The 18,715-nt window shown below is 33.4% G+C and overlaps 1 long non-coding RNA gene across 1 annotated transcript in view; it reads right to left on the minus strand.

Annotated features, from left to right (window-relative positions):
* Positions 1-15,077: 15,077 nt before the first annotated feature.
* Positions 15,078-18,715, minus strand: part of LOC148130871 (uncharacterized) — a 53,169-nt gene continuing 49,531 nt past the window's right edge. Inside the window, exon 3 of the long non-coding RNA XR_015749400.1 lies at positions 15,078-15,128. This is a non-coding gene — a long non-coding RNA (uncharacterized LOC148130871). The remainder of the gene's footprint in view (positions 15,129-18,715) is intronic.

An 18,715-nucleotide genomic window follows, 5' to 3' on the forward strand; every position in this document is an offset into this window, starting at 1 on the left:
GTTTGCGGGCGGTGGGGCGGGGGGGGACTTCAACAACTCAGAGTTCAATCATTTCAGTTTCTTACCTAATAGCTGAGAAGTTTCAGATAAGATGTGAGATTGTAAAGCTAACATGCAAAGATCTCAGCGATTACTCTTATGGCATGTAGTGATCATTTGGATTTTTATAGTCTCAACACAGTAGCCTTTAGTTGTAAGGCAACGTTGCCTAATCTCAAATTGGTTAATTAGTAAAGAGATAACTTTGCACCTATAGTATTTTTTATGATATCAACCCCATAAAATACCTTTTCACGTATAAAAATGACTGTGATATTTATTCATATAAAATAATTTCTTATGTTTGAGCTTATCACGCAGGAGTGATTTGAGCAGCTTGGGAAACAAAACACTAGTTATGCATTACAATTCAAATAATTAAAAATATGAAAATAATTTCTAGAAAAGTGAAAAAGAACATATGGCTCTCAAGATGTTATTCATATACTTCAGAGAAGGATTTCCTTTTAATAGGTTTGATTTGTTTTAAGTCAATATTTTATATAAAGCTGCAATACCCTTACTACAAGAACCAAGGTGATAGTAGCACTTTTCTTGATCAGACAATAGATAAGTAAATAGATATACATCATGATTCTAGCCAGTGACAGAGAAGAGCCACACAAAAAAATGATCAGGGATAAAATAATTTGTTTTGAAACCAGTAATAAATGGGAATAGTTGACTGGTTTGCAAAATGTATAAATTAACCTCTCAAACGTCCAGGAAAGTTTACAATATCTTTTAAATCTTTTTATGTTACTTAAATAAGTACAAATGATACATTATTAATGACAGCATCAAAGACACTGGAAGACCAGTACAAAGAAAATTATATCAGCAATTAAGAAATGCCAAGCCTTTGAGGTAGGCCAGTCTATGAAACAGTGCAAAGATTATAGGAGAATATAATAGCATCTCGAAAGCCTGCAAATTTTACCCCTGCCTCCTTTTGTAACAAACAGAATCAAAGAGGACATATTTTGAGGGGTTTTTTTTCCTCATGCCTTCTTCTTTCCAAGAACTGAGTCAACTTAACTGTTCCTGCACATCTTTTTCATATATCCAAGTATTTAAGGGTACTTCTACAAGAGGGCTGGGAAAAGGAAAATAATTGTCTCAGCATCTGTAACATTTGCCAGGAAATTATGGCTCTCTAGATGTTGCTGCACTAACAATTCCCAGTATTGCTACTTAGGGGACATCTGGCAGGGCCTGATGGATGTTCAGCAATATCTGAAAGGCCTACAAGTAATCAGATTTTGACCTAAAATATAGGAGACAGGTGCCATAATTCAACTTTGGAGAGAGACTCTTACAAACAGGATATTATAGTGGAGGGGGGAAAAAAACCACCTTTTCTCATTTTGCCTAAGTTGAGCATTTAAAAGATGATTAATCTTATTTCATTTTACTTAAAAGTAATGCTTAAAGTGACACCAACCTTGACAAAGATCAGTGAAAATCCAGCTGAACTAATTCACGAGCACTTCTGAATATAGTCTCACATACAGACCTTTAGAAAAGCAGCGTCTGTTGATCTGATGCACTAAAAGAACTGGATTGTGACAAAATCAAGGAGTTGTGTCACTTATGCCAATGATGTACATAATAGCCATACCTCCATTTGCCACCCATTTGATATGTGGGAGAAAAATCTCTTTTCTATGCTCATTTTCCTGATGTATGGATGAATTCTGTGTATGTTTAAGGGGCCTTCAATGTTGAAATAACAGCTAAAAATGATTCTTTATAGTATGATCTTGAAGCTTTACATGTGTTTCCCTAACAAAATAATCCATTCCATAAATTGCCAGAATATAAATGGTCGTGCAAAATGACCGGAACATAAACCTATGGCACAAAAAACACCCAAAACCCAAGCGCTAGTTAAGAATCCTAAAATTTTCATCTGCCAAGTCAAAAAAGTGCACCTTAATGCGAGAGAGAAGTTGGATGGAGGTGAGACAGCAGCTCACAGTATCCTTAGCAACTACACTATCCAACTATCACAATGATACTCCAAGATAATGTTTCACATCTTTCTCCAGACTGGGAATGTTGATTTGGCCATTTAGTCAACTTCTTGATTATCCTGCTCATGCTTGACTACTATGTTGTATATGTTAACTTAAAGCGGCTTAGATTTCTTGCTGCTTGAATATTCTGTTTCCTATTCCACCATGCCATTTCCATCTTCTCTGAATGCAGAATATTCTTGAAATCAATGAAATACTTTAAAATGTAATAATTGACTAAAGAGGCGATGTATTAGATGTATTTTCAAATGTTTTCAGCTTCATCAAATGTACAGCTTAAATTGCCAAGGTGAGACTCACATACTCCAATATTCTAACATTTCCTTTGGTACACAGAAAAATCCATATCCAACTTGACGTTAATCTGGAATTGATTGATTATTTATTTATTTATGGGAAACTGGCATGTTGCAAAGCAAAGTGTCACTTTTAGTCATGCTATTTATTTCAAAGAATGTTTTAGGGGTCCACATATATCTCAGATGTTTATTAGATAATCAAAATGACAGATGGGTGAGTTAACTGCTCTGTCTAAAATAATGCCCACCCTATCCAAAACAATAATGAGAATCCCGCAAAACTGGAATGGAGGGGAAGGCTTCTAGTAAATTACAATTTTGTCAGAGTCATTGCCTACCACAGTAACTATTTTGTGAGATTACCCTAATATACATTAGTCAATATTTCAAATGTGCTCACCTGTGTAAAACATTTAGGGACTTCTGAGATAAAGTTATGTAAAAGTATACTGTGTACTTAATGGTTATTTCAGAGGTTTTGTCACCACAAATCTAGGACATGAACTTTGTGGGTTTACTTTTATGAGAAAGTTATGTATTTTTAGAACATTACTTTCTGGGCAGAACAAATCATGCTGCTGGTCCCTCTAAAATAGCACCATGCATAGAATTTCCCACAGTTCTTTGTCACTCAGGAATATACTGCTTCTGAACAGAAAAGCAAATTCTGGCCTTGGTAATTCTACAATGGTTTTTCCATCTCTTCTACAGACTTTTGCCATCTAGCTTTCTTTTGTTTGTTTATTTTCTAAGTATAGTTTCCAGGAACTAAAGGTTTACTTATCCATGCTCCAATACTGCATGAAAATAATATAGCTGGAGGGCAGTTATTAACATACCTTCAGCAACTTTGGAAATGTATTAATAAAAAACAGTTATAAAATATTTTAAAAGGAACTCCTTATCTATGTTTCCTTTTCAGTATTCAGAGTACAATTTCCAGACTGTTTAAAAGTAATTAATTCTAATTCTTTTGCCAAAGTTTTCTTCCACATCAGACCTAGGAAGATGATTTAAATAATACATTGTTTGTAAATGCTTTAAAAAGGCATGTGTCCCGCTCTGCTTCATGTATAGCGTATACATTTTAATAAAATGGTTATGGTAAATTTCCAAACTTTTATTGGTGCTCCAAAAAGCATATATTTCAAATTCTTCAACCTTGTATATAGACAATACATAAATTACATCATTCTAGATATACAAAACTGATACCCACCATTTTGCCCATGTGAAAAATAGTCACCACTATTTCTAGGCATTTATACAGTGTGGATTCCAGAATGCATAATAAAAAGCTTGGGCCCAAATTCTTTTGGTGGAAAGTGTACATAACCCAGGGAATGCCTGTAGTATAATGGCCGTAGAAATTAGCGTTTACATACTCACAGTTTGTCTTCCTCTTTCACTCAAAACTGGCAAAGGGGAGAATGCTTAAACACATAATAATTATCATTTATGACCATTTTTTAAAACTAAAAATACAAAAGCCCAATGGATGTCTGGTTTATCCATGTCCACCAGGCAAAAGATCCCCGTAGTTCTACCTTCAGTGAGTAATTCAAAAGGGTACAATAATGTCCTATAGTTACATCTAGATTAAGGGCTTCAGTTGTGGCTTTTCTTGTACTGGTCAGCAACTAGTGTTTTACTCTATCAAGCAATTCAATACAACATTATTTGTTTTCCAATATTGTTTTGTATCCTAGCACTTGAGTGTGCTATTGAGCATATTCATGTTATTGGTGCTGATGTTGATGATGGCACTTTTGGTTTCTTGATTAATTCATTTTATACAAGCCACTTTTGGTTTCCCCAAGAATGCTGATACTGTGTGATGGAGCAACTGACGTAGTCAATTTTTCTCACTATTCTATGTCAAATAATTGTTGGGAGGATAAAACAGGAAAACCCTCATGTGTGCTTCCTGAAAATGTCTTATAATTCAAAATAGATATGTAATAAAATAAATAATGTAAATGGATAAATAAGAGTTTATATGTGATCTTTAAGATTTATGATCAGTACCCTGGACAGCACTTTGGTGAAGACAATAAAGGATTTTCCTTATCTGTTAATGATATTTGAAGAAATATTCTCTAACAAGTCTTTGTCAGAGAATAGACCTTCACACTTCTTGATAATTTTAGCAAGATGGTTAGGACTTGTGCTTATATTTCAAAGTATATTAACATTAACTACAAATTAAATATTGTTGATTATATTTCAAAGTATATTAACATTAGCTACCAATTCAATATTTAATTGGAAAAGTCCACATTAGTCATATATTACACCTACCTAGTTTAAAAAGTGGAGAAGATAGGACAGGCTGAAGATAATATTTACTCAATGACATTTCATTTTATTGAAACATTGGCATAAGATGTGCTGCCATGACAGTAGTCCCTCAATAAATAACACACACACACACATACACACACACACACACATTCATCATTCAACGATAATATTTTATATTAGACCTTCTGTGCTCAAAGCCAAAACACACATGAATGTAAGATTCTTGAAGCTGAAATCAAATGACAGCTATGTCCATTTGGTTTTTCACTTTTTTTCTGGTATATTTAAAGAATCAGTAATAATTAACGGAATACACAGATGGGATTGATTATTCTAGATCTACCATGAAATTCCATCAATCTTTAAATATTACTTAATGGTGTTATATAGTTATTTTTGTCCCAAGAATTCTGTCCATTTACTGAATGACGAATAGAACCCTTAGCTAGCAGCAATTGTGATTTTGCTTATGAGCTGTAGCAAGGCAAGAGATTTATAATTGTAGGTGGCTTAACATTTTAAACCACTCAAATCTATTGAAGATACTCTCCCAGAGTGTCTTTTATGATACAAGAAAGTAAGTCATTGGGGTTCTGAGCTGATGATTTTTCCAACGCTCCATTTCCAGTTTATTTTATTTCCCAATTAAAATTCTAGTACATTACTACAATGCATTATTAAAAGCTTAAAAGTACAGATCCAGTTTCCCATTCCAATCAGTGGAAAGGTACAGACCCAATTTCTAAATTAAAATATGTCTCTATTAAACTTTAAATATACCCAGTTAAACTAATTGGAGTCAATAGAAAGAAGGGAGGAAAACTGTAGACAATAAATACTATATTAAGGCAACAGGCAAAATATTTTTAGATTATGCATCAAGTAAAATACAACATCTAAAATGTAATTTTGGATGTAACACATTTTCATGCTTGGGATCTGAAAATCTGAAAATGTTTCCAAATAAAATTGAATTCTACATCAGACCTACTTTTTAATATGAAGTTAACTCTAGACATCCAAACAATATTCCCAAAATTTGATTAATTATTCTTCCCTAGGGGAAATCAATTTTTCCCAATAAAGAGCATATAAATTTTCCACAGCTTTTACCATACATATTGCCAATTTAGCAAATTTTAAAGACATATGTGGTTCAGCTGTTTAATAAAATCATAATAAAAATGGGATTATGACTTCTGAAATTTTTTGATTCTATGATGAAGTTCTGTCCAGTATTGTTAAGCTTTGCAACATTGCCACTGCATATGGAAGAAGAATCCAATCTGTTTATTTTCTAGATTTTTACAGCTAAGCAATTATTCGTTTAACAATCAAGATTGGAGTAATGAACCAGCAATAAAACTTCTTGTACTAATTATATCTAAGTATAATGTTTGATATGCATTATCAATTAATTTACTGGCAACAAGACAAGACATTCCTGCTGGCATAGCCAAATTTTTGATACATTTTTACTGAACTGAAAATGCTGCTTGGAAATAGGTTTCCAACAGTGCATAAATGCTGTAGAAAGGAATAGTCTTGTCATCAGAGTAATGCATGCATTTTTAAATGTTGCATGTTTATTTTCTTTTAATCTGAATGGCCTGCCAAGATCCATGAGAAACTATATGAATACAATAGTATGTATTGATACAGTCAATTCAGATTGTCATTCCTTCAGTGAAGAGCATCAACAATATTACATGGATTGAGTTAATGATGGCACTGGCATTTGTAACTCTTATGTACATTTGCTGTGATTCTGACATTTATCACTGTAATAATTTGCAATTTTTTTGCATTTTTTTTTTTTGCTATAAAAGGCTTCAAGCTCACTATTAAAAAAATAATGTATTCCCAATGCAATCTGTTCATATACTTCGACTGACTTTCCTCAACCTGGGGCTCTCCATATGCTGGGCCACAATATCATCACCCTCACCCATCCACCACTAAATCTCCTGTGGAAATGATGGCACTTGTCACATACACAGAGAGCAAGTCAGGAAATACAGCTTTCTGGCCATTGCCTGATGGCAGAGATATTTTTTTTTCAGTCATAAAGCTGCAGCAATCTAATACGTATTTATAAGATTAGTGTCACAGTTGCTGAATTTTAAACATTAATCTCAAGCATTTTTCACATATTCAGCTATCTTGAGTATTTAAACTTCTTTGATTTAATTGTGCATTTATTTTATTTTTATAAACATTCATTTTTAAAAATAAATAAACATTTTAAGGAAATGAAAATGACGGGGGGAATCAAAGCAAAGACACCAAACCAAATGATTTGTAACCTGTGATTCAAAATAATCTGTATGATAAACTATCCATTAGTCCAGAACAGCTTAACAAACGAGCCTTTATACTGTATCATGCTTTCTCTGCTCTAGTCATATCTGTTCTTGGAAAGCTACTTAAGGGTAAATACGGTGTGGCTTCCATCATCTGTTTTATTATGCATGATAGGAAAGAAAAACAGCACCTTAAAAGGAAAATACACCATCTGTTGACTTGCTAATACACTGGAAAAAAAAATAACAGGCAGATGTGCCTTGGACTGAAGTTTTTTTCTGGCAGTTATGTTGGACACTGGAGAGATTTACAGATGGTTCATTGTTGTGATTTCAGTAGGGAATCTCAAAGGGGGGAAATTTTAGTGACACATTGATAGGAATCAGGTAAGTTTGTGCTATGTTAGCCTTCGAGGTTTATGTGTCAATATGTTAGTAACTGGCAGTGCTGTGGCAAATCTGGAACAATAATATTTACCACAGAAAAGCCATTTTTAATGTGATATCAGGGCCAAATCATGGGAAATACGTAGACTGATTAACAATCAGATCAAATGAGAAGTTAGCAATGAGATTGCAAAACTGAAATGTCCTGGGGGGGGGAGGTCAAACGAAGCAGATCTAATTTAAATATTCGATTATATATTGGGATCATATTATCCTGTTCATTTTAGAATAACCCTGAAACCCAAGAATGGATTAGTATAGAAAGTTATATCAGCACAATGCAGAGCAAGAAGTCAGTGAGTTGGGAGGTTTTATATGGATCTAGGCTACTGAAGTTGTTTGAGTAGCCTGTAGTGAGAGGACAAAAGGGTGTTAAAATATTTCAATATTGTCTATAACTGATTGGAAAGAGGAAAGAAGGAAAGAATACAGAATATGTGCACACACATACACAGAGACAGAGAGATGCATACATAAGAAGAAGAATTGGAGGAATATACAGAAAGTAAAAGGATGGAAAGGAAAAAATGCAGACGGATATTAAAACAAAAACTTTTTAAAAATTGTGAGGACTTTGATTTGGGGGAAATGTATATATTTTTCTGGAATGTTTCATCTAGTTTAATGAAAAGAAGGACTAGGAGCAATATGATAACAATATTTGTGGGCTCCCATAAAGGAAAGTAGGGCCAACCTATTCTCTAAAGCATCAAAAGCAATGGCAACAAGAAGCAATAGATGGAAACTAATCAAGGAGAAAACCAACCTAAATAACAGGAGAAATTCCTTGACAGTTTGAACAATCAGAGGAATTACTTGCCTTCAGAAGTTGTGGGTGCACAATCACTAGAAGCTTTCAAGAAGAGACTGGACAACCATTTGTCTGATATAGGGTCTGCTTGAGCAGGGGGTTGAACTAGAACAGGGGTCACCAACCTTTTGGACCTCAGGGACCACCAAACTTATAATTTTAAATCCCATGGACCAGGGATGGGATTCAAATGGTGTTACTATCAGTTCGGTGGGAGTGCGTTTTGCTGGCCGTTTGATCATCCCAGAGCAGCTGCTCCTCCACCAGATGCACCGGCCTGCCATGGACTGGAGAAGCTGCTCTGGGATGACCAAAGGGCCAGTCTTGTGACTACTGCAGCTCTGGAATATGGGACTGACTTTCCTACCAACATCAGCAAGCCGCCCCCGGAGCGGATTTCCTCCCCCACTGTTGGTCTTTCCTTCCAGTTTTAGCTCATGTGATTCTACTCAAGGTAAGGCTTGTGCTTGACCGAAGGATGGGCGCCAGTGGGTGGGCGGGCCATGTGGGCGGTGCAGACTTGTGTTCCCACGTATCCTGGATTAATTGCTTTGGGGGGGAACATTTCTCTGTAGATCACCAAAATTTTCTTGCGGACCACCAGTGGTCCCCGGCCCACTGGTTGGCAACCACTGAACTAGAAGACCTCTGAGGTACCTTCCAGCCCTATGATTCTATGAAAAAGACTATCCTGTGACATACATAATACAAAAAGAAGCAGAAATGCTTAAATCCTTTTCCCACAAGAGATTTCTGAAAAATTGAATAAGGTATCTGGTTTTGCATCTTCTGTGATAAATCCTAATTGGAGGTAATTAAAGCTAATAATAGCTAATTGATGAGAATGGTGCTTTCTAGCATGGTGCTAAATGGGATTGCTTAGAAAGCTATGTGCAGGAGCAGCTTCCTCTGGGACAGAGTAGGCAATCCACAGGTCCTGGGTCATTTTGCGTGCCCATAAGTTCTCTGCCCCCCTTTCATATGGTTATGTGTCTTGAATCTGGAAGACTTGCTACTTGCAAGGCCCAATAGCCATAACTTCCCTTTGAAACAGCAACCAGGGTCTGTTTCAAATCAATACTCAGGTCTCTATATTGAGCAGGCTATATAGTTAGTAATGCTTGCAACCAAATGAATCTCCACCTAGAGGCTGAATGATGATAGAACTCTTTTCGGAATAGACCCCAAAGCATCCGAAGGTCTCTTCTGGATCAAAAGAATTCTTGTCTTTCAGGGTTGAACAGTATTGCAGAAAATTGTCAGTGATGGTATAGTTGGTATTTTAGGAGCAGGACTGGAAAATAGGGAGAAGAGTCTTCCACATTCCCTTCCCAGAAATCTCAGTTGTGTTGAGATTCCTGGGAAACAGAGAAGACACAACATTCCTATTAATGTAAGCTGTGAAATACAGACAAAAATACTAGGCTGGAAGTCAAATCATTCTTGGCCTGAACCCCAAAATCTCTTCTTGATTCTACAAGAAAAACACATTTCTCCATTCTCTTTTCTTTTGTGAATCAAGTTCTTCTACTAAGCTTTAAAATGGCAGCAAGGTTGAACTTCTAGTTACAATTTGTCCCACAGCTGTTTTTGTAAAAAAAAAATCCAATCAGAATAATACCTTACTCTTTTGAAGAATTGACACCTTCCCCCGCAGCCCTACTGCCCAATTTCCTCTAGATCCATTTTATTTTTAACACTGAGGCAAAAGATTTCTTCTTCGAAAAAGAATACTTAGTTTTACGCATGTAAACAATAAATTATTCTATTTATTGTACATGGAGCTGTTCAGAAAATAATAGTAATTACAGAGTATCAGCAACTGGAAGAGTTTTATTGTCTGTGCATGATTGCAGGAAATCTTCATGTGCTAATTTTGTTTCATGCACATTTTGTTCCAAAGTCTTCAGCATATTCAGCATAAAAAAAGATATCACAACTGAAAAGAAATAATACAAAAAAATATTTTAATTTTTTAAAAGATGTTTTTATAAGAATTGTATGTATATCTTTTACCTCTTTCTTCCTGGGTACAGAGACTCCACTGAATGTTGCATGTTTAAAGTCATCCTCTGGTAGCAAAATACTATCTAATGTCCCTATAACAGAGTCTGTTTAACCATCACAGTTTGCTTATTGAACAAGGATGAATCATGTCAGATTAATCTGAGTAGTCTGCCCACTAAATGTTTAATTTTACATTGTTTGGTTTCCTTATTAACTTTTGATATGGCGTTTAGATGAAGTTGTCCTATTTTTGTCTATATATTTTTTCTTTTACACTGATGACATAAAATGCTACTTTTTGAGAAAAATAGGTATTATCTCTGCAGCTAATGGCTTTAGGACAAGCATCGTTTGAAAATGTATGACTTTGGTATGTGTAATGATTTATCGGACAAGTTAACAAAGCCAACCCACTTCTTGTTAATGTGAACCTCTTCTACTTGCAAATGAATATTCCAATATATGAAAGCATTTATGTTTTCTTCATTTTCATAAAGGTACAGTATTTTTGTGAGTTTTCACTTTATACGTCGAAAGTGTATCCACCGTTGTTGGAAGGGGATATGTTCAGGTTAGTTTTATCTTCTGCAAGTATGCTCAACAGTGTACTTTTGAAAGATACTGATATTGTCAGAAATTTCTATACAAGGGTAGAAAGGTGTACTTTGAATCTCTTTCATTTTAAAATTAATGGTCTTGGATTCCTATGTAAAAATCTCCTTAGTTGTGAAATGGTGAAGTTCTGAACTGCAGGTAAAGTAGCCAGCCAAACAGTAATAGATGACTATCTATCTACATGTATATAATTAAAATTGAACCCATCTGTCATTTGCTAGTAAATTTTTTCTTTGGTTGCTTTAAATATGTTCATAACATGATAAGAATTTAACACTAAGTACATTTATTAATTAATCTTATTATACAGCTGGTCTTCAATTTACAAGCGTTCAGTTAGTGACCGTTCAAAGTTACAACGGCACTGAAAAAAGTGAGGTATGACCATTTTTCACACTTACGACTTTTGTAGCAGCCCCATGGTCATGTGATCAAAATTCAGACGCTTGGCAACTGGTTCATACTAACAACCGTTACAGTCATGTGATCACCTTTTGCAACCTTCTGACAACCTTCTTACAAGCAAAGTCACTTAACAACCATGTTCCTAACTTATCAACTGCAGTGATTCACTTAACAACTGTGGCAAGAAAGGTCATAAAATGGGGCAAAACTCACTTAACAAATGTCTCACTTAACAACATAAATTTTGGGCATGATTATGGCTGTAAGTCGAGGACTACCTGGATTGCTATCTTTGCTGGAGGAGAAGCATAAACATTCTTTATTGCCACAGCAGTTTTGGAGGGATGATGCAAGAAAGTCCCCTATGAGCTGAGATTGTGTCCCTGTGAACAAGGGACTATTGAAAATACAGCTCATGTCCTGATATACTCTACCCTCTATAAGGGCTCCATCTATCACCTTATAAAATGCCTGAAAAATTCTGGTCTTTTTATGTACAATTGTTATTATTAGATCAGTATGATTCAGTCTTTTTTTTTTTAATTGGTTTTTAAGACAAACAAAACATAAAAACATCAAGCCATCTTCCATATATATACATACAGTGTGTTGGTTGGTTTACGAATTGTTTTGTGCTTCCATTTCGTAGTCTTCAATTACAATTACATTGTATATATTCTCATATTTTCAATCAAATATTAAATACATTAATATCATTGTTAATCAATCATTTGACTATACTTTTATTCATTCATGTTTTATGAAATAATCCATATTTTACTTAATTTGTTTTATGACAGTTCATATTATCATCTCAAATCTATCCTACAATCATTTTATAGGTATAAAAAGAAAAGAATACATCTTTATATATTTATTATTTTCTAAGAATCTACATATTTCATTACTATGTTTTATTGTCTAACCATTGATAGAATAGATCCCAAATTTTATAAAATTGTTTATCATCTTGTTCTCTGATTTCAAATGTCAATCGACTCATTTCAGCACATTCCAATATTTTCTTAATGATTTCCTCCTGTAATGGTACTTTCTCATTTTTTCAGTTTTTGGCAAATACAATCCTAGCCGCTGTTAATACATTTACAATCAGATATTTCAATTCTTTACTATATATTTCAGGTAAAATTCCCAATAAAAATATCTCTGGTTTCAAGTCTATATGCTTTTTTGTCATTTTTTTCCAACCACGTGTGGATTTTAGTCCAATATTTTTTAGCATCCGCACAAGTCCACCACATATGGTAATATGAGCCAGGTGTCTGATGACATTTCCAACATTTTTCAGATTTGTTCTTGAACATTCTTGCTATTCTTGTCAGGGGAAAGGCCACCTGTAAAACATCTTATACAAATTTTCTTTATATGCTGTTGACATTGTCATTTTATAATTTTAAGGCCACAATTTTTGTCATTTCTCTAGATCAATCCCATATCCAAAATTCTTCCCCCAAGCAATCATTGTTTCTTTAACTTGTTCTTCAAGTTTAATTTCTAATAAATATCCATACAATTTTTTAATCACCTTTTCATCAGTACCTGTCAAAATCTTATCTAAATCAGTCAGTTTATCATAGAAACCTTCTATTTTAGAATCTTTATCATACCTTGAATGTATTTGCGTATATGAAAACCAATTCATTTTTACACCTTGTTCTTGCAACGTTTGCATAGATTTAAGTTCACCCTTTTCATTCAATATTTCACCATATCTAACTGTTTGTTCCTTTTTGTATAATATAGGATAAGAAAATGCTTCAATAGTTGATAGCCAGACTGGAATTTTCAAATAACATTGTCTTTTAATCTTCTCCCAGTTTAACCACAGAGACTCCCACTCCCGTATATAATGTCTTCTGATTCAGTCTTTTTGAATGTAGCTAAATTGTATTATGCTTCCTATAAAATTAGGCAGACTTTGATTATTCACTGACAAACACTTAACCAATAGTGATTTTTATCTTGTTTTGTTTTTACTTTATTATTAACCGATTATTGTTTGCAAAAACAAATTGCTTGTCCGGTCAGTGACTGTAATAAAAATATTCATCCATACAAATATTCTTTACTTTCTCCCTGTGTGAGGTAGGAAATATTTTGGGTGGGGGAGGGCAGCTCTTCCTCTTTCCTTACCTCTTTTTTTCTCCTTTCCTTCTGACTACTTTCTCTCTTTGTTCTCTGTCATCTCTTTTTGCTTGTTTTTTTTAATTTCCTTTGTCCCCCTTCCCTCCCAATCATTCTTCAATGTTCTGTTTTCTCTGTTAGATGCTTTTTTCCCCAACTTCAGCTTACAGTTCCTCAGTTTTCACATTCACAGTTTTTTTGGGGACAGATGTGACCACTTGTGAATTCTCACAACTGAATTCCTGTAATCTTATCCTAGTTGAGGAGAAGGAAACAAAGAAGAAGCCATGGAATTTCCTCAAGCATACCATCAGGGGGCTAGTGAAAAAAAGAATTCAAAGCATTTTGCCCAAAGCAAATGCTAAATAAATTGTGATTGAAAGAACAAATACACTGAAATCATTTTTTTTCTGATTCATTTCCTTTTTTATTATCTGCTAGTGTTTCCTTAAAGGAAGTGTCACAAATGCACATTTTTCTGTTTGGAAAAAAAATATAGGAGATAATTCCTTCAATTTCTCAGGGAGATTCCTAAAATTTTGTTTCCAGCTGCTCAGGCTGGATACTGGTAGAAATAAAATATAAAATTGACTCTGTGCACGGACAGAAAAAAAAATCGGAGATTTTGTTAAATTGTTTTATTAATATTTTTTCCACTAATTCTCTCTTCACTGATGTCCATTATGAGATTATCCTGCTAGAATGAGGTAGTACATATACTATATCTAAAATGAATTAGCAGTTGTGTGCTTCTTAAAGAGAAAAAATGGTTCTGTGATTATATTGACCAGCAGTGGGTTAGAAAGATTCTGTCGACAGAGAATTTTCTCAAGGGTTGTTCAACAAAGGTTACATGCGTCAGAAATTGAGGTGGATTTTTTTGTAGTTGCAAGGAATGACGTTACAGTACAACGGTGGGAGATGAAAGTAAGCATTTTTAATGGTTTGGTGCCTGAAGAGAAAGATAGGAAATAAATATAATGAATAATGACACAGAAATTTGGTGCACAGAATGATTTATCCTAAAACTCATATTTTAATGCAATACATGCTAAGGTTCAGTGTATATGTTTAAAGTATTAATGTTACATATACATTTATAATTACAGCTTTTTTACATTATTAAATCTTTAAAAGTATAGTTTACAAAGTTATATAAACAGTACTATGCCCCTGTTTACTTTGTAAAAAAAGTGCTATACCAAATTATGTAATGCTTTCCTTCTAAACTGAGAATTCAATTTTTCCCATCAGTTACTGCTCCATTTGCTAGAATGTATTACAGTATTGGAAAATTTTATCCCTATATCTGTATTTATTATAAGCATAGAGGACATAATTGTTTTATTTAAAATGTTCTTTGAGTACTCACTAAAAAATATTTAAACACTACAAAAACACTTCAACCCTAGAAAGCATCTTATAAGGAATGAGAATTTCTGTTATTTAGTAAATCATTGCCTGTGTCAAAATGATCTCCCTTAAAAACAATAATGCACAGACATAACTTAGCAGGATATGACTATTATTCAAATCATCCTCCTAATTAGCAATTGTATACATTGTTACACGGTAGCATTTTATTTCCACCCATCACAGTCTCTAATGTATCACGATATATGTATTTATGTTCAGTTAATAAAAGTGAATAACCTCATATTTACTTTGGTTCAGGAGAAAAAGATGTGAACATATGCAGAGGTGTTGTATATATCTGGTGGGAGCAATATATTAGATATTCTACTAGATTGGACTAACACCTAAGGATATTCTGCAGTATTTTTCGACATCAGAATACTGATTTAATAATTTAAAACAAATTTAATTTGATTTAATACAAAATTTAATAGAAATGAAATAATAAATAAATGAAATAATTTATTTAGAAATAAATAATACATTATAACTTCTATAGCTAGTAAATTTCTTTGTAAAATTGTAATCCTATTGTTTAATATACTGCTTTTAAAATACTTCACATTTGTTAGAAAGAGAAAGTGCAGGATTTTTTAAAAAATGTAAGAAATATTTCTTTTTAAACTCTCAACATGGGGTGGGGATAGGGATTCTCTCCTTTACCCCTTAAGGTTTACAAATTAATTTGTACTGCCTAAATGATTCAGGATGTCACTTAATTGCTAAAGTTTAGGTCTATCTCTTGCTGTCATCTTTGTTCACTAACAGCCTTTTATTCATAGTTCAGTGCTAAGTTACAAATGAAGAGCATTACATCATATGCCAAGCTTCTGTGGTTGGGCAAGATGTGGCCTCCAGGTGTTTTTGGACTGCAGTTCCAATTATCGTGTGTGTATAAAGGAAGACTGATGGGAACTGGAAGTTAACAATATCATTTCCATGCTAGAAGATATCAGGCAACTTTCTCCAAGATGATTTGAACTTCAGCTTTTCTAACCCAGCCAGAATGATCATTAGTCATAAGTAATTGTTGATAAAATCCAAATGGCTGGAAACATTTTGTTGGTCAAGATGACTTTAGAATGAAATAACAACCTTGGATTTACCTCTGGATTGGTCTGTCTTGCTGTACAGTAGCTGGCACTAGATCTCACTTTCAGCTGCAAGTTATTTCTTTCCAGATCTGTTATATTTAATATTTTTGTTGAGAATTTCTGAAACTACCACAGAATGTATCGCACAGAAAACGTGGTATTTGTTTTTGTTTCTGTATTACTATTAAATTTAAAAATTAGTGAGTTTTAAAACTTGTCTGTCAGGCTGTATCTATTTTGATATTTTTCATACATTTATAATGTTCATAGATACTTCAATCATTTATTCACTTTTTATTAATTCTGCCCCTTTGTATAATTTTAATTGGAAAGAAAACTAAAGTTTCTCCCTTAGTTCCATTTGTAGTTACCTTTTTATTATTTATTAGGTCCTATAACTTTTCTAAAATATTCTATATGTCTTATAGTTTTATAAGACAGAAATTCAACAGAATAAGTTTCCCATTCATAGAACATGGAGAAACTGTATCTTTATAATTTGAGGTTGATGCTTAAAACCAATTATTATGTCAAAATATCCAAATAGATACATTCAGAAAATGCTAAATTCCCAGATGGCGGCATTCAGAGTAGATTTTGTAACTGGGGCTCTCCTAAACCATGGATTCCACAAGAGATCACTAGGGATTCATAAGAGATTGTGATTAAAAACAAAATTTAAAAAAACTTGAAATAAGTTTTTAAATAATTTGTTCATCATACAATGCTTTTTGCCTGTTGTGACTTAGCTGTTTGATGTAAATCTTGTAAAACATGTTTGTGATTTGTTTTCTGGAGTTCCCTAGTGCCAGAAAATGTGTTCAAGGATTCTTGCAGGTTTAAAAGGTATTGTTTAGAGAAATAAAATGAATTTAAACTAATAAAGAAACAAAACTGGTGACACACGGATTAGCTAATTCAGTAATTTTATAGTTATCGTGTGCTCCTGCTTCTATCTTTAAATCCCACTTTTCCTCTTGTTTAGTACAGGACAGTCAAATTTTGCTGTTTTGATGTCCCAGACATGCCTGTTGTGTGGGAACCCAATGACATGCACACCAGGGTGGAGATTGGAAAGAAAAGTTCATTCTGTGGAGATGAAAGGACCCAAGGGTTCTCTCTAAAACTTGCATGTCCACCACCTCCTTGGTCCCTATTTTATAGTAGGGGTGGATTGAGCCACTTTCCTGAATTAGTATGAGAGGCAATTTGTGCCTCTCTTAGCAATTTTAGTTATTAACCAACAATTTGACATTTTCCGTACAAGCAGACTTTGTTCAAAAAAATAACTCGTAAACCACCATTACCTTCTTTCTCAGTTCCATTTTTATGTCTGCGTCCACCTTGTCCCATGATGTAGTGGTGTTACATGCCAACAAGCATAATTTATGTATAAAATCCGAATATGGCAGATTTAACCATTTTTATCAAATCTAAACAAAGCTAAGTAGAATATACTTAACTGTTTGGGATCGGGTCTTAAAGTCCTTGTTTATCAATTTGATCTGAAGAGGAACCAGTTATGTATTGAAAAGAGGGTTCATCTTAGTATGTATTTTCATGTCTTATGCCAATTAGAAAAGTGTAACTCTTTCTGTCTAGAGAAATTCATTTATTTTATTTAATACATTTAAGTTCAGTGTTAGTCTTGTTAGCCCAGTGTTTTGAAGTGCAGTTTCTTTTTTGCTACACTAAATCCAAATATTACTTTTGGTCCTAGTAGGAACCGTACTGGCATGTTAAATATGCAAAACGATCCAGTGCTGAGATTCTTTTTTTTTTTAACAAATTTTATTCAGTTTTTCACATAAAAACAAAAATATCTTTTTAGTGGACAACATATTTCCGGGTCATCACCTTTACATACAAATATGACAGCTATTATACATTCATATATGCATACTTAATTCTATTATTACCTTTTCCATTCCAAATTTTTAGTAAGGAGAGAAACAAACACATTAATTCTAGCGTCTTTCATTAATCTCAATCGAAACATCTTTTTGTTTCATTTCAATTATTTCAAATATAATCCTTTAATATTTATTTTAAAAATAAAGATAAACAATATGTGTTTGCCTAATAATAATAAATAATAATAATAATAATAATAATAATAATAATAATAATAATAATAATAATAATAATAATAATAATAATAATAATAATAATAATAATAGGTTGCCAATGTCTCTCCTTGCTTTTAATAGTCTATATTGACTTATTAATTTAGTTGGTTCCTTAGTCTGTCATATTCCCTTTCCATGACACATTCTTTTTTTAAATTCTAAATTAATACAAGTTTTAACACTAAAGAAAAAAACAAGTATAGTTTTCCCCCTTTTACTGCTTTGAGTGTGACACCTCAGTGGTTAAAATATACCTTTATTCCCTCATCTTGATTCCCAATAAACCATTATTTTTAAGAAGTTACAATAATAATAATCATTACAACTTTTCATTTTGATTCCGCAGCATATTTTTCCCCCTTAATTTTTAATAAGAGTTATCAATATCTATATTACCCTATTTTCTAAATATTTTTAATGGCAGAAATATTCTTATTACCCCTTGTCTCCCTGCAGAATCCCCTTTTTAATTCATCAACCATTATCTCTGAAAAAACAATTTCTTTTCAACATTTTACTATTTCTGTATTTCTTTATTTCATGCGCCTGTTTCTTACTGCTTCTCCTCCCCCTCTTTTCCCCATATCTTTTTTCATTCCAATTTATGTCCCTCTCTTTCTTAATATCTTCCTTTCCCCTTTTCTGCTGGGTCTTTCTATCTT

Source organism: Notechis scutatus, chromosome 4 (assembly GCF_049901735.1).
Source record: "Notechis scutatus isolate UNSWTSFEM ecotype Mainland chromosome 4, rNotScu1.2, whole genome shotgun sequence".
Taxonomy (NCBI): domain Eukaryota; kingdom Metazoa; phylum Chordata; class Lepidosauria; order Squamata; family Elapidae; genus Notechis; species Notechis scutatus.